Below are 11,891 nucleotides of genomic sequence, written 5' to 3' on the forward strand. Positions count from 1 at the left end.
ACTGATGCATGTATGAATGATTATGAACAGCACCATAGAGTTCTGCTTGCCCAAAACTATCATCTTCAACGTCACACCATAACAGCCAGTGTAACACCATTGGAGTTGGTGTTATGCAAACAAACACTGGATAGGTACCCACAAGAACAGTGCAGTGCCAGCTCCTAAAGAACAGCCTTTTTCTTGCTGGGCTTTAGTTAAATGTGGACATATTCTTTGGAAGGGGAGAGAGAGTGTTAAGAAGAACTATTAAGATATTATCAGGCATTATTTTTGACAATTTGTCAGGTCCCCAGAATGGTGGGACAGAAGATGAGTAAATCTGGTATCAGGCTTAGGGCTTGGCCAAGAAAACACACCTGTTAATAGGGCACTGTACTTTGCAACTAACACAAAGAACCAGAGATGTCTACCTAGGACAGTTGACACTTCCCCTGTCTCACAAGTTTCATGAAGACAGTCTTGAAATTCACGGCATATTCATGTCAATGTTCTTAAATAGTTAATGATTATTTTTGCTCATTTTAGCCAGGGCACTAGTAGGACAGACTGAAGCAGTGGAAGACAACTGATATTTATGCACTAAAATCAATACTTAATGAATATTCAACATAAAAGCATGTTTCTGCTTGCATCATTCTTATTTACTATTTGCATCATTTTCCTGTTAATGTCTGTATCTTTTTTTTGCCAAATAGTTTATTATTAATATTATTATCATCATAATTATTATTTAGTTCTGGGACACATGTGCAGAACGTGCAGGTTTGTTACATAGGTATACATGTGCCACGGTGGTTTGCTGCACCCATCAAACTGTCATCTACATTAGATATTTCTCCTAATTCTATCCCTTCCCTAGCCTACCCCTTGAGAGGACCCGGTGTGTGATGTTTCCCTCCCTGTGCCCATATGTTCTTATTGTTCAACTCCCAGTTATGAGCAAGAACATGCAGTGTTTGGTTTTCTGTTTCTTTGTTAGTTTGCTGAGAATGATAGTTTCCAGCTTCATCCATGTTCCTGCAAAGGACATGAACTCATTCTTTTTTATGACTGCATATTATTTCATGATGTAGATGTGCCACATTTTCTTTATCCAGTTTATCATTGATGGCCTTTTGGGTTGGTTCCAAGTCTTTGCCATTGTGAATAGTGCTACAATAAACATACGTGTGCGTGTGTCTTTACAGTAGAATGATTTATAATCCTTTGGGTATATTCCCAGTAATGGGATTGCTGGGTCAATTTCCCCTATTTAATAAATGATGTTGGGAAAATTGACTAGCCATATGCAGAAAACTGAAACTGGACCCCTTCCTTACGCCTTATACAAAAATTAACTCAAGATGGATTAAAGACTTAAATGTAAGACCTAAAACTATAAAAACCCTAGAAGAAAACCTAGGCAATACCATTCAGGATGTAGGCATGGGCAAAGACTTCATGACTAAAACATCAAAAACAATTGCAACAAAAGCCAAAATTGACAAATGGGATCTAATTAAACTAAAGAACTTCTGCGCAGCAAATAAACTATCATCAGAGTGACCAGGAAACCTACAGAATGGGAGAAAATTTTTGCAATCTATCCATCTGACAAAGGGCTAATATCCAGAATCTACAAGGAATTTGAACAAATTTACAAGAGAAAAACAACCCCATCAAAAGGTGGGCGAAGGATATGAACAGACACTTCTCAAAAGAAGACATTTATGTGGCCAACAAATGTATGAAAAAGAGCTCATCATCACTAGTCATTAGAGAAATGCAAAACAAAGCCACAGTGAAATATTATCTCATGCCAGTTAGAATGGCGATCATTAAAAAGTCAGAAAACAACAGATGCTGGAGAGGATGTGGAGAAATAGGAATGCTTTTACACTGCTGGTGGGAGTGTAAATTACTTCAACCATTGTGGAAGACAGTGTGGCAATTCCTCAAGGATTTAGAACCAGTAGTGCCTGTATTTTTATTAAAGTAAAGACATTATCTCAAATATCTTTTGGAATAAAACAGGGAATAAATAATTGTATAAAATGAAAATAAACATCCTGTTGTTTCACTTTGAGGAACTGGTTTAAACTTTCCTTTGAGCATTTAGGTTTATTTGTGATGACGTTTATAATGGAATCGAGTATGTGCTTCACAGATGTCAAAACAAATGCTTTGAAAGAAAGTGTCAAAATCCCAGGAGCCTCATGTCCACTGATTTGGAAGAAAACAAAATTATTTTCATCCAAACATATTTTCTGCACTTTAATTATAGAAATTGAAATATGGGATTTAAAGGTTCATTTGACCATTGTTGAAAATTTTATTTTGTGTTGTAGTGCTATTTGCACATTTAAAAAGTTCTTTTCTGAAGTTTTGCAAAGTTCTCATAGATGTCTAGTGACTCCTTGTGGAGTTTCCCTGCACACATAATAATTCACTACAAAGGTTAAGAAATCACAGAATCTCAGAGTTGAAGGGACCTTGGAAGTACTTGATACAAACTTCCACCCAGTTGGGTGTCTATTTTGCAATAGCCATGAAAGATGATCGAAAATATCTGATGACAAGAAGGAGTCTTTTGGATTGCTGCCTATTTTCTGCTCTTCTAATGGTGACAAAGAGTTACAAATCATTTTGCAGTTTTCCTGGGATTTTGCCTCAGAGATAATCATTTCAACAAGGCTTAGAATGAAAGTAAAAAGGAAGAAAATTTCACATTGGCCCAAATCTATGACTCCCATTGTGATTCTATGGAGAATTAGACTCTCATGGAAGAGTTGATTTCACTTAGAATCCAAGAAATTCACATTCCAAGTACAAAGAGGTGTGTCTAGCCCCCTGAACTCTCAAGAAACAATATCCCTTTTACTCTGAAATTTCACCATTACCTTATATTTCTGTTTTGCCTTTCATTAATATCCAATAATCTTGGTAATAGATATCTGTCATTTGGGTCTCTCAGTACCTAATCTCTTACCCTGATAGTACCCTAATCACCTTTTGTGGAACAACTTTCTGCCATGTTGTGTGTAGTCTACATGGCATAGTAAAACTGATTGCCCAATTTACACACCTGAAGCTTCAGTATAGTCAGGTGGTTATCAAAGCCAATGAGACAGCTTCTCCCAAGTCACTGAATCTTAGGCAAGAAATAAAAACCATAAGAAGCCATTTAAAACTGTCATTGTGCCAGTGTTGCCCAATCAGACTCTTCCAGCTTTGAGGCCATCTCTTCACTTTACAGAGGCACCTTGGATCTTGCCTGGTTTCAAGACTGGTCCTTTGGGCTTTCCATCCTTTCTTGACATTCCTGAATCCTTCTAAAATATTCCCCCTTTTGAAAAAGTTAACCACATTCTAAAATTGATCATGGTTATGTTTGCACAGCTCTGTGAAGGTACTAAAAAACCACAGAATTGCACACTTTAAACAGATGAATTATTTGGTACAGGAGTTATATCTCAATAAAATTCTCCTTCACACACACACAAAATCAGAGAGAGTTGGATTCCATTGTTTAAAACATAATAAGATCTAACTGACATTTGACTCCTGTCAAAATACAAATATCTAACTGTAAAGGATTTCATATCTCATGTCTTTTTAACAGTGGGTTTACCAGGAAAAAGTATCAAGGCACTAGTTTTGATGTGTGTTGAACAAATTTAGCAAATACAGTGTCATTCCAAGAGATCAGGCAACAAGGAGGCACCTCATGGGAGGTGATTTTAGACATTTAGACTAGCATGAGGACATTGAATGGTGGGGATGTTGGAGAGAGTGGTGTGGAAATATGTTGTGGTAGTCCAAAACGAAAGGTACATTTTTTGGTCACTAGTCCCAAATCCAAATTAATCTTAAGTCATAAATCTAGTGCCAACTGTATTATGCTCCGACTGCAAATCATTTAGTATCTACTCTATTATTTCTATAAAAAGTGTAGGATTTGAAGATAAAGGATACAGATTGAAAATGCGTAACTAATAATTAAAACACATTGCAAATCCCGAGGTAAAAGCTTTCTATGTTTTATTTTATTTACAACTCACAAAACCTATGTACTTCAACTTAGAATATTTAGTGGTTTTCTCAAGTTTACAGAGCCAAGGTAAAGGAGATGATATTTAAACTTGTATCCATCTGATTCCCAAGGTCATTTTTTCTCTTAATGCCTCCCATTATGCTTGCTCTTTCAAGGTTCTAAAATAAAATTTTCATTCATAACTGAGGGCAAGAAGAACTAGATAATGACATATATAAATCCCTACTAATGAAATATCAATTTTTCAATTAAACCAATAGGATGATAAATGTTTTTTACTTTTTGACACATACATACCAAAAAATACACATTTTTCTGGGAATATGAGAATAATTTAGTTTCTCCCTAGCTTACCTCAGCTTCATCTCTTCTTACCTGCACCCTATATATTCCTTACACCATGAGTTATTTACATTGAGTTTGCATATATTTTTGTCTCTGCTCAAAATACCCATCAGATGCCCCCAGTTGTGTTTAATCATTTCAAGAAAAATGTGTTCAGTTTAACCTTATTTTAACTAGACTCTCACAGTGGGTGACCCTAACACTGTCTACTCTTTTACAGACTTTTAACATATTCTGTGCCCACCTCCAACATGGAACATTTTAGTCTGTATTGTATTGGTGGCTTGCCTTTGTCTGCCACTAAAAGGCAAATTACTTAAGCCTACAAGCTGCATGTATTTGTCTTTAAACTTCAGCTTCTATCTGGTTGGTGCCTGGGACATATTAAGCACCTAATAAATGTCTGTTAATAAATTGAATAATTAATCATTCAGTGATTTGGAAAATGAAAACTTTTTTCCCCAAAGTCTAATAAACTCAGTTTGGTTTATGATAAGGTGTTTTGGTTAAACAAATAATCCATCTAAAATATTATCTATAACGTAAATGTTACAATATCATAAAAAATAAAAATCTTACAAAACATAACTTCATTCCTCCTTAATAAAATAATTTTGGATGCTATGATAGTTGAAAACATCATAGGCCCTCATTGGTTGTCATCAGTAAGGATGTTTCAGCATCATTTAATAAAAAGGTCTTAGCAGGGTGTCAAATTCCAGGAAACCTACATAGTGGCATCATGTCAATTATTCTAAAAGTTGATCAAAAAATATTCCTAAACCTAGAAAAAAAAGTTTATTTTGGGAGAGCCTGTAGAGTTTCAGTAATTTTCTGAGTATCTTTATCTTCTGATACTGTCATCCTGTTAAACTGAACTTAAGTATGTCACCAATATTAAGGTTGTTCAAGGCAAAAGTTCATGCTTGGAGACTACGCCAAGGATCTCCTGTCTATGTATTTCCAATTTTCTTGCCCTGTCTTTATTTTCCAAGCTCCAACTTGGGGTTTGAAATCCTAACTTAAAACCACATTTCCCCCACTCATATTTAACACCTTTCATTCTGTCCCTGGCACTTAATACTTCAGTAATCAGGAAAGGTTTTGATTCTAGTTCCTCCTTGACTTTTGGCTTTCCATATTGCCTTTACTGGGAATTCTATTCCAGATTCCACTGGACTTTCCCTTTTCCTGGATCATTGTTTAACTTGCTGCAGGGAGAGTGAGAGGATAGAGGAATTAGACAGGCAAAGCTTTGATAAGTGTTATTCCTCTTCGCCATCACAAATATGCAATAGAAATCCAGTGACTCTTAACCAATTTTGAATAACGAGCAATTAACAATGAACTTCACATGGGGAAAAGCTGTGCTCTCAGCATTTACAGAATTCTAACCCTGACTTTGAATATTTGTGTTTGTGCACAAGCATGACGGTTACCTTTAGTGTCTTAAGATCCTCTGTAAAATTTATTGTGCGAGTAAAGAGATTTTTTGAAGAAATAATTATCTAGATTTTCATTTGTGAATAATTATAATTACATTTAAAAGGTTGCTATAGGCTGATTTTTTTTTTCTGTTTTATTTGGGGGAATACCAGAAAGTCTTGATGGAATTTTTAGTGCTTTTGTATGCGTGTAATGCCATAAAATATTTATATATTGAATTATGTCATATGGACTAGACACATTCTAGCAGAAATTATGACTGTTATATGTCTGCCATAAAATCACAATCATGGGTGCCAGGGTGTTGAGGGTTTGGGGAGTCAAGCAGTCAAAGCAAGCATGAATTTCCATTTCTCAGTTTTCCCACATGCTTGTTCTTCAATCATTTCTTTCCTTTTTGTTTTTTAAGAGAGGCCATAGAAAGTATCAAATATCAAGAAATATATATGAAATAAATTTTAAGAGTGAGCCATTACTACCCTCAAAAATCATTCTCACTTTTGGAAGCAGAATGCTGCAGCATGGTTTAAAAAGATCACAATATCCACACAAGCATAGTTTCAGAATCATGGTGCTCACATCCCACGTTGAACCTCTAAAACAAATACTATCATTTTTTCCTTAACATGAGCTGCAAGTTAAAATTAGATGGTTTTACTCAGGTAGGAATTGAGATGCTAATATTTCCAAAGACAATGAACATAGACTTCAGCACAATACATAATGTATACATTTCTCATTCTTAATATTCTTTTAAATGTTGACATAGAGCATTCACACTATACTCATTCATGGAATCGATGCCTAATTTGAAACATATTTTCTGTTACAGCGATGATTGTATATGGAAAAGGAAATAACTCCCTTAGTCCCACTGTGTATATCAAAAGAGAAATCTGGAGCCATTACATAGTTTATGCTTAAGATTTTGATTAAAAGATTCCATGAAAATCCCATGAGAGCTCAGTCTAAGGTAGACGATTTGAACTGAACATATTGGAAAAAGATTGGGTGCCCAAATACCAATTTTAAGTATCTTTTCTTACTGAACTGTATATTAAACAATCCACATGAATGTAAAAACCAGCCACTTCCTGAATAATGGCCACATCTGTTTTCAAGTCAAACTTAGATCCCCTATCTCTAAATTTGGTGAATGATTCAATTTTAGAGCTGGAGGGGAATTTAGTCCAATTCCCTCATATTATAGATGAGGAAATTGAGGCACAGGGAAATTCCTTTTTAATAACCCATAATAATCCTTCCAATCTTATCCTGAGTCACTCCATGGGGAGGTCTTTTCTGCTTCCTGTCACCACCAAAAAATGAGTCTCCCCTAACATATACTCACAAATCCCTCCACATTTTTACTTCATAGTACTTAATGTAGCTTCTGATTATGCAAGCGAAAGTCATGATTTTTGGCTTAGCATCTGTTGCCACAAATAAATGCTGCATTAGCTCCATAAGCTGGGTTCTCACTGCCTAGCACATTCAGACACATAGAGGGTAACCAATAAACATTTAATGTTTGAGCAACATGCAATGACACAAACACATATTATTTCATTTATTAAATGAGCAGTTAGACTAGATTATCTTTAAAGAATATTCCATCTCAAAAGGAATGTATAAATGTTTGGTGAATCTGATGTTCTTTGCACCATGCCACAAATGTCAGAAGAGACATTTTGTTGCTATCATAGTTTCTCCATTTTCTATTTGCATGACTTAATCAAGTCCCATTCAAATAGTGGAATGTACATTGGAAGGGAAGACTTAGCCCAAATATGTGTGGAGAGTTTGTCTTAGTCTCAGTCACTAGTGAGACTTCACACTCCAGAGACCTTAGGTTAAGCCAGTGTCTTTTCTGTGTAAATTACAAGTCAGATATACAAAGCACTCAAAGAGGGGTGCAAGAAGTCTTGTCTGATAGTGTTGAAGGAACAAATGTAATTGACATTTTGATAGGAATACATGTGTTCCCAGGAATAACCATTTTGAAGCAAGCTACTGAATAGAGATTGAAGTGAGATGCAAATAAACACCACTTTCATCTTTGACCTCTGGAGAAGCCTGATTTATTAAGATCGCAGGAAAACAGAATGATGTGACTCCTGGTGTTAGCATAGACATTGCAGTAGGATCATGGAAGGATAAGAAAGTGGGTTTGTTTTAATGCATTTTGCTCTATCCCTCTGCAGGCAAGCCTGTAGGTTGCCCATGCATAACAAAGAAATGTTTATTGAATATTAGAACATAGTTCTTCCTGCCACCTCCCACACTGTAAATTTCTGATGAAGGATGAACACCTTTTGAATTAAGAGATAGGCAAGAGTGAGAGAAGGTAGAAATGGCACTGACTTCTTCGAATATGGAAAACAGCAAAAAAATAACAATAATAATAAATAAGGATATGTGACTAAATGTTGGCTTTATGTTATAGACAGTCTAGATTAGAATCAATATATTTGTTACGATCTTTAAGATAAATCCATCCTTCATTTTAGTAATCAAGGAATATTAACAAGGTATAATGTTGAATATCTTATTTCTGCCCTAAGAAAAATAGTTATACGGCAATTATAGTATTAATCTCTCATTCTTCAGACATCAGACTTTACTTCATAACCCTATGTTAAGACCACAGCTTGTGGACCAGGACAAAAATACAAGAAACACACCAGACTCCACTTGTCCTTGGCTGATGTGCCATCAGACCCATCTCTTTAGACTTAACTATGCTAGCCATTGTGTGAGATCTGTGTATCAGTTGTTTACTGTGATTATATAATTACATTTTATTTACTAAATAATTAACTCTGGCATATCTTGACACACTCATTTTTCTTAAAAGCTTATTTTCTTAAAAGCTTATTTTCAAGAACCTTTCAATTACAGGTGAAGTTTCTGGAAACTGGGGCCACAACAAGGCAAAGAAAAGTAGAACAATTAGTTAGGACTTTGCATAGTACTCAGCTTTGCTTTGTTGAGCACTTAGTGTGGTGTCTAGTTTCATGTCAACGGATCAAAGCTCTGGTTCCCAGCTGTTTAGTTAAAAATTAGTCTGGATGTTGTTGTGAAGGTATTTTGTAGATGTAATTAAATATATACAATCAGTTGACTTTAAATAAATGAAAATTTCAATTATGTGAATAGGTCTTATCTACTCAGTTGAATGCCTTAAGAGCAAAAACTGAGGCTTACTGGGAAAAAAGAAATTCTGCCCCAAGATTGTAATATGGAGGTCCTACCTGAGTTTCTGGCCTGCCAACCGATCTACAGATTTGACACTCAAGACTGCAACATCTCATATACCTGTTGGTCATCTTTAAGTCTGCTTTGAAAAAAGAATGGGTTATTTATTTATCTATTTTTTGCTATTGTGTTTGTGTGAGTTCCTTATATATTTTGGATATTAACCACTTACTTAGGTATATGGTTTGTAAGTATTTTCCTCACATCTATAGGCTATATTTTCATCTGGTTATTCCATTTGCTGTACAGAATCTTTTTAGTTTGATGAAGTTCTACTTTATTTTTGCTTTTGTTGGTGTGATATCAAAAATATCATTGCTGAGGTCAATGTGAAGGAATTTTTCCCCTATGTTTTCTTATAAGAGTTTTATAGTTGAAGGTCTTAACATTTATGTCTTCAATTCATTTTAAGTCAATTTTGTGTATGGTGTAAGAAAAAGATCCAATTTTGCTCTTTTGCCTGCAGATATCCAGTTCTCCCAACACCATTTATTGAAGAATCGTATCCTCATTGTATATTCTTGGTGTTTTGGCCTAAGATTAGTTAATTGTACCTACTTGGGTTTATTTCTGGGCTCTCTATTCTGTCACAATGGTCTACATGTCTGTTTTTATACCAGTACTATATTGTTTTGATTACTATAGCTTTATAACAAAATTTTAAATTAGGAAGTGTGATGCCTCCACCTTTGTTCTTTTTTCTCAAGAATTGCTTTGGCGGCCGGGCGCGGTGGCTCAAGCCTGTAATCCCAGCACTTTGGGAGGCCGAGACGGGCGGATCACGAGGTCAGGAGATCGAGACCATCCTGGCTAACACAATGAAACCTCGTCTCTATTAAAAATACAAAAAAAAAAAAAAAATTAGCCGGGCGAGGTGGCGGGCGCCTGTAGTCCCAGCTACTCGGGAGGCTGAGGCAGGAGAATGGCGTAAACCCGGGAGGCGGAGCTTGCAGTGAGCCGAGATAGCGCCACTGCACTCTAGCCTGGGCGACAGAGCGAGACTCCGTCTCAAAAAAAAAAAAAAAAAAAAAGAATTGCTTTGGCTTTCAGAGTCTTTTTTGATTCCATGAGATGAAAAGGTACTCAGTATCTCTAATCAGAGAAATGAAAATCAAAACTGTAGTAAGATATCACCTTACATTTTTTACGATGGCCCTTATCAAAAAGGAGAGAGAGAGATAACAAGTGTTGGCAAGGGAATGGAAGAAATGGAACTCTTGTTCACTGTTGGTGGAACTCTAAGTTGATATATCCATTATGAAAAACACAATTGAGGTTCCTCAAAACATTAAAAATAGAGCAACCATATGACCCAGCAGTGCTTCTTCTGGGTATATACCATAAGAAAATGAAATAAACACTTCTTATATATATCTGCATTTCCATGTTCATTGCAGCATTCTTCACAATAGTCAAGACAAGGAAATATGTATCTATTGATGGGTGACTGGATAAAGAAATTATGAGATAGATAAATGATTGATAGATAGATAGATAGATAACAAATATTATTCAGTCTTAAAAAGGGAGATTCTGCCATTTGCAAAAATGCTAGTGATCCTGGAGGAAGACATTATGCTAAGTGAAATAAGCCAGGCAAAGAAAAATATTGTATGAGTTCACATATGTGTACAATCTTTAAAAGTGCTGAATATCTAGAAACAGAGAGTAGAACTCTGGTTAACCAAGGGTTGGAGAGAGGAAATGGGACAATGTAGGTCAAAAGGCATAGAGTTGCAGTTATGTAGGATAAACGAATCTAGAGGCCTAATGTACAGCATGATGTAGTTATTGTTGTACTGTGTATTGGAAATTTGCCAAGAGATTAGATTTCAGGTGCTCTTACTACACAAATACACCCCTCTACACACATGAAATGCAGCTCTACACACATGAAATGTAAGAAAGTGGATATGTTAATTTACTTGACTGAACAATTTTTTATGTTTTATAAACATAAACATCATGTTTTATGCCTTAAATGTATATAATAAAAATAAAGACTGCAGCATCAACTCTTGCCTGAGTTTCCTGCGGGCTGGCTTACCCTACAAAATAAAAATTTTCCAGCCTGCATAATCATCTAAGCCAATTCTCTAAATTCTCTCTCTCTCTCTCTGTCTCTCTCTGTGTGTGTGTGTGTGTGTGTTCCAAATTTCTACTTACTATCTTTCTGTAAGTAGAAGATCCAGATAAATGAGGCTTCAAGCTAGTTAATTAGGAAGGCCCTTTTGAAGAAAAAGAAACACAATATTACAAATACAAAATTAGGTAATGACTTTGGAGAAAATCTGCACAAATGAAACATCAAACCTTAACCCTTATTGGTGTCATGGTAAGTACCTCTTTTTATAACAACCTTTGAGATTAAGTACTATTATTTTTGTTTTTCCCAACTTACATATAAGTGTGATGAGATTTAGAAGACTGACTTGCCTGTTTCATATTTTTGAATTCATCATGAGTCAATGTAAAATCCTAAGATAAATTACATGCCATGCTTGAGGCTTGCAGCTCTTTGTGGTAAGTATGCTAGGTAACATTTCAAGCACTAAGTTTTTATATTTGTTTAAAAAGAGGCAATTCTGGGAGATCTGTGCCTTCCAATTTGATATGGCTTTTAAATTTCCAGTTCTAGAGCGTACCACCTCCACCCCTGACCAAGCAGAGAACATAATAAAACAACGTTTCATATAACTAAAGGTTTGAAACCTTCATGGTGCTGATACATTAAGATTTATGGGCACAAAACAGTTATGATGCATTTTAAAAAATGAAACCAAAATGAAGTGGTTTTAGTACTTTT

This window comes from Macaca fascicularis, chromosome 14 (genome assembly GCF_037993035.2).
Source record: "Macaca fascicularis isolate 582-1 chromosome 14, T2T-MFA8v1.1".
NCBI lineage: Eukaryota > Metazoa > Chordata > Mammalia > Primates > Cercopithecidae > Macaca > Macaca fascicularis.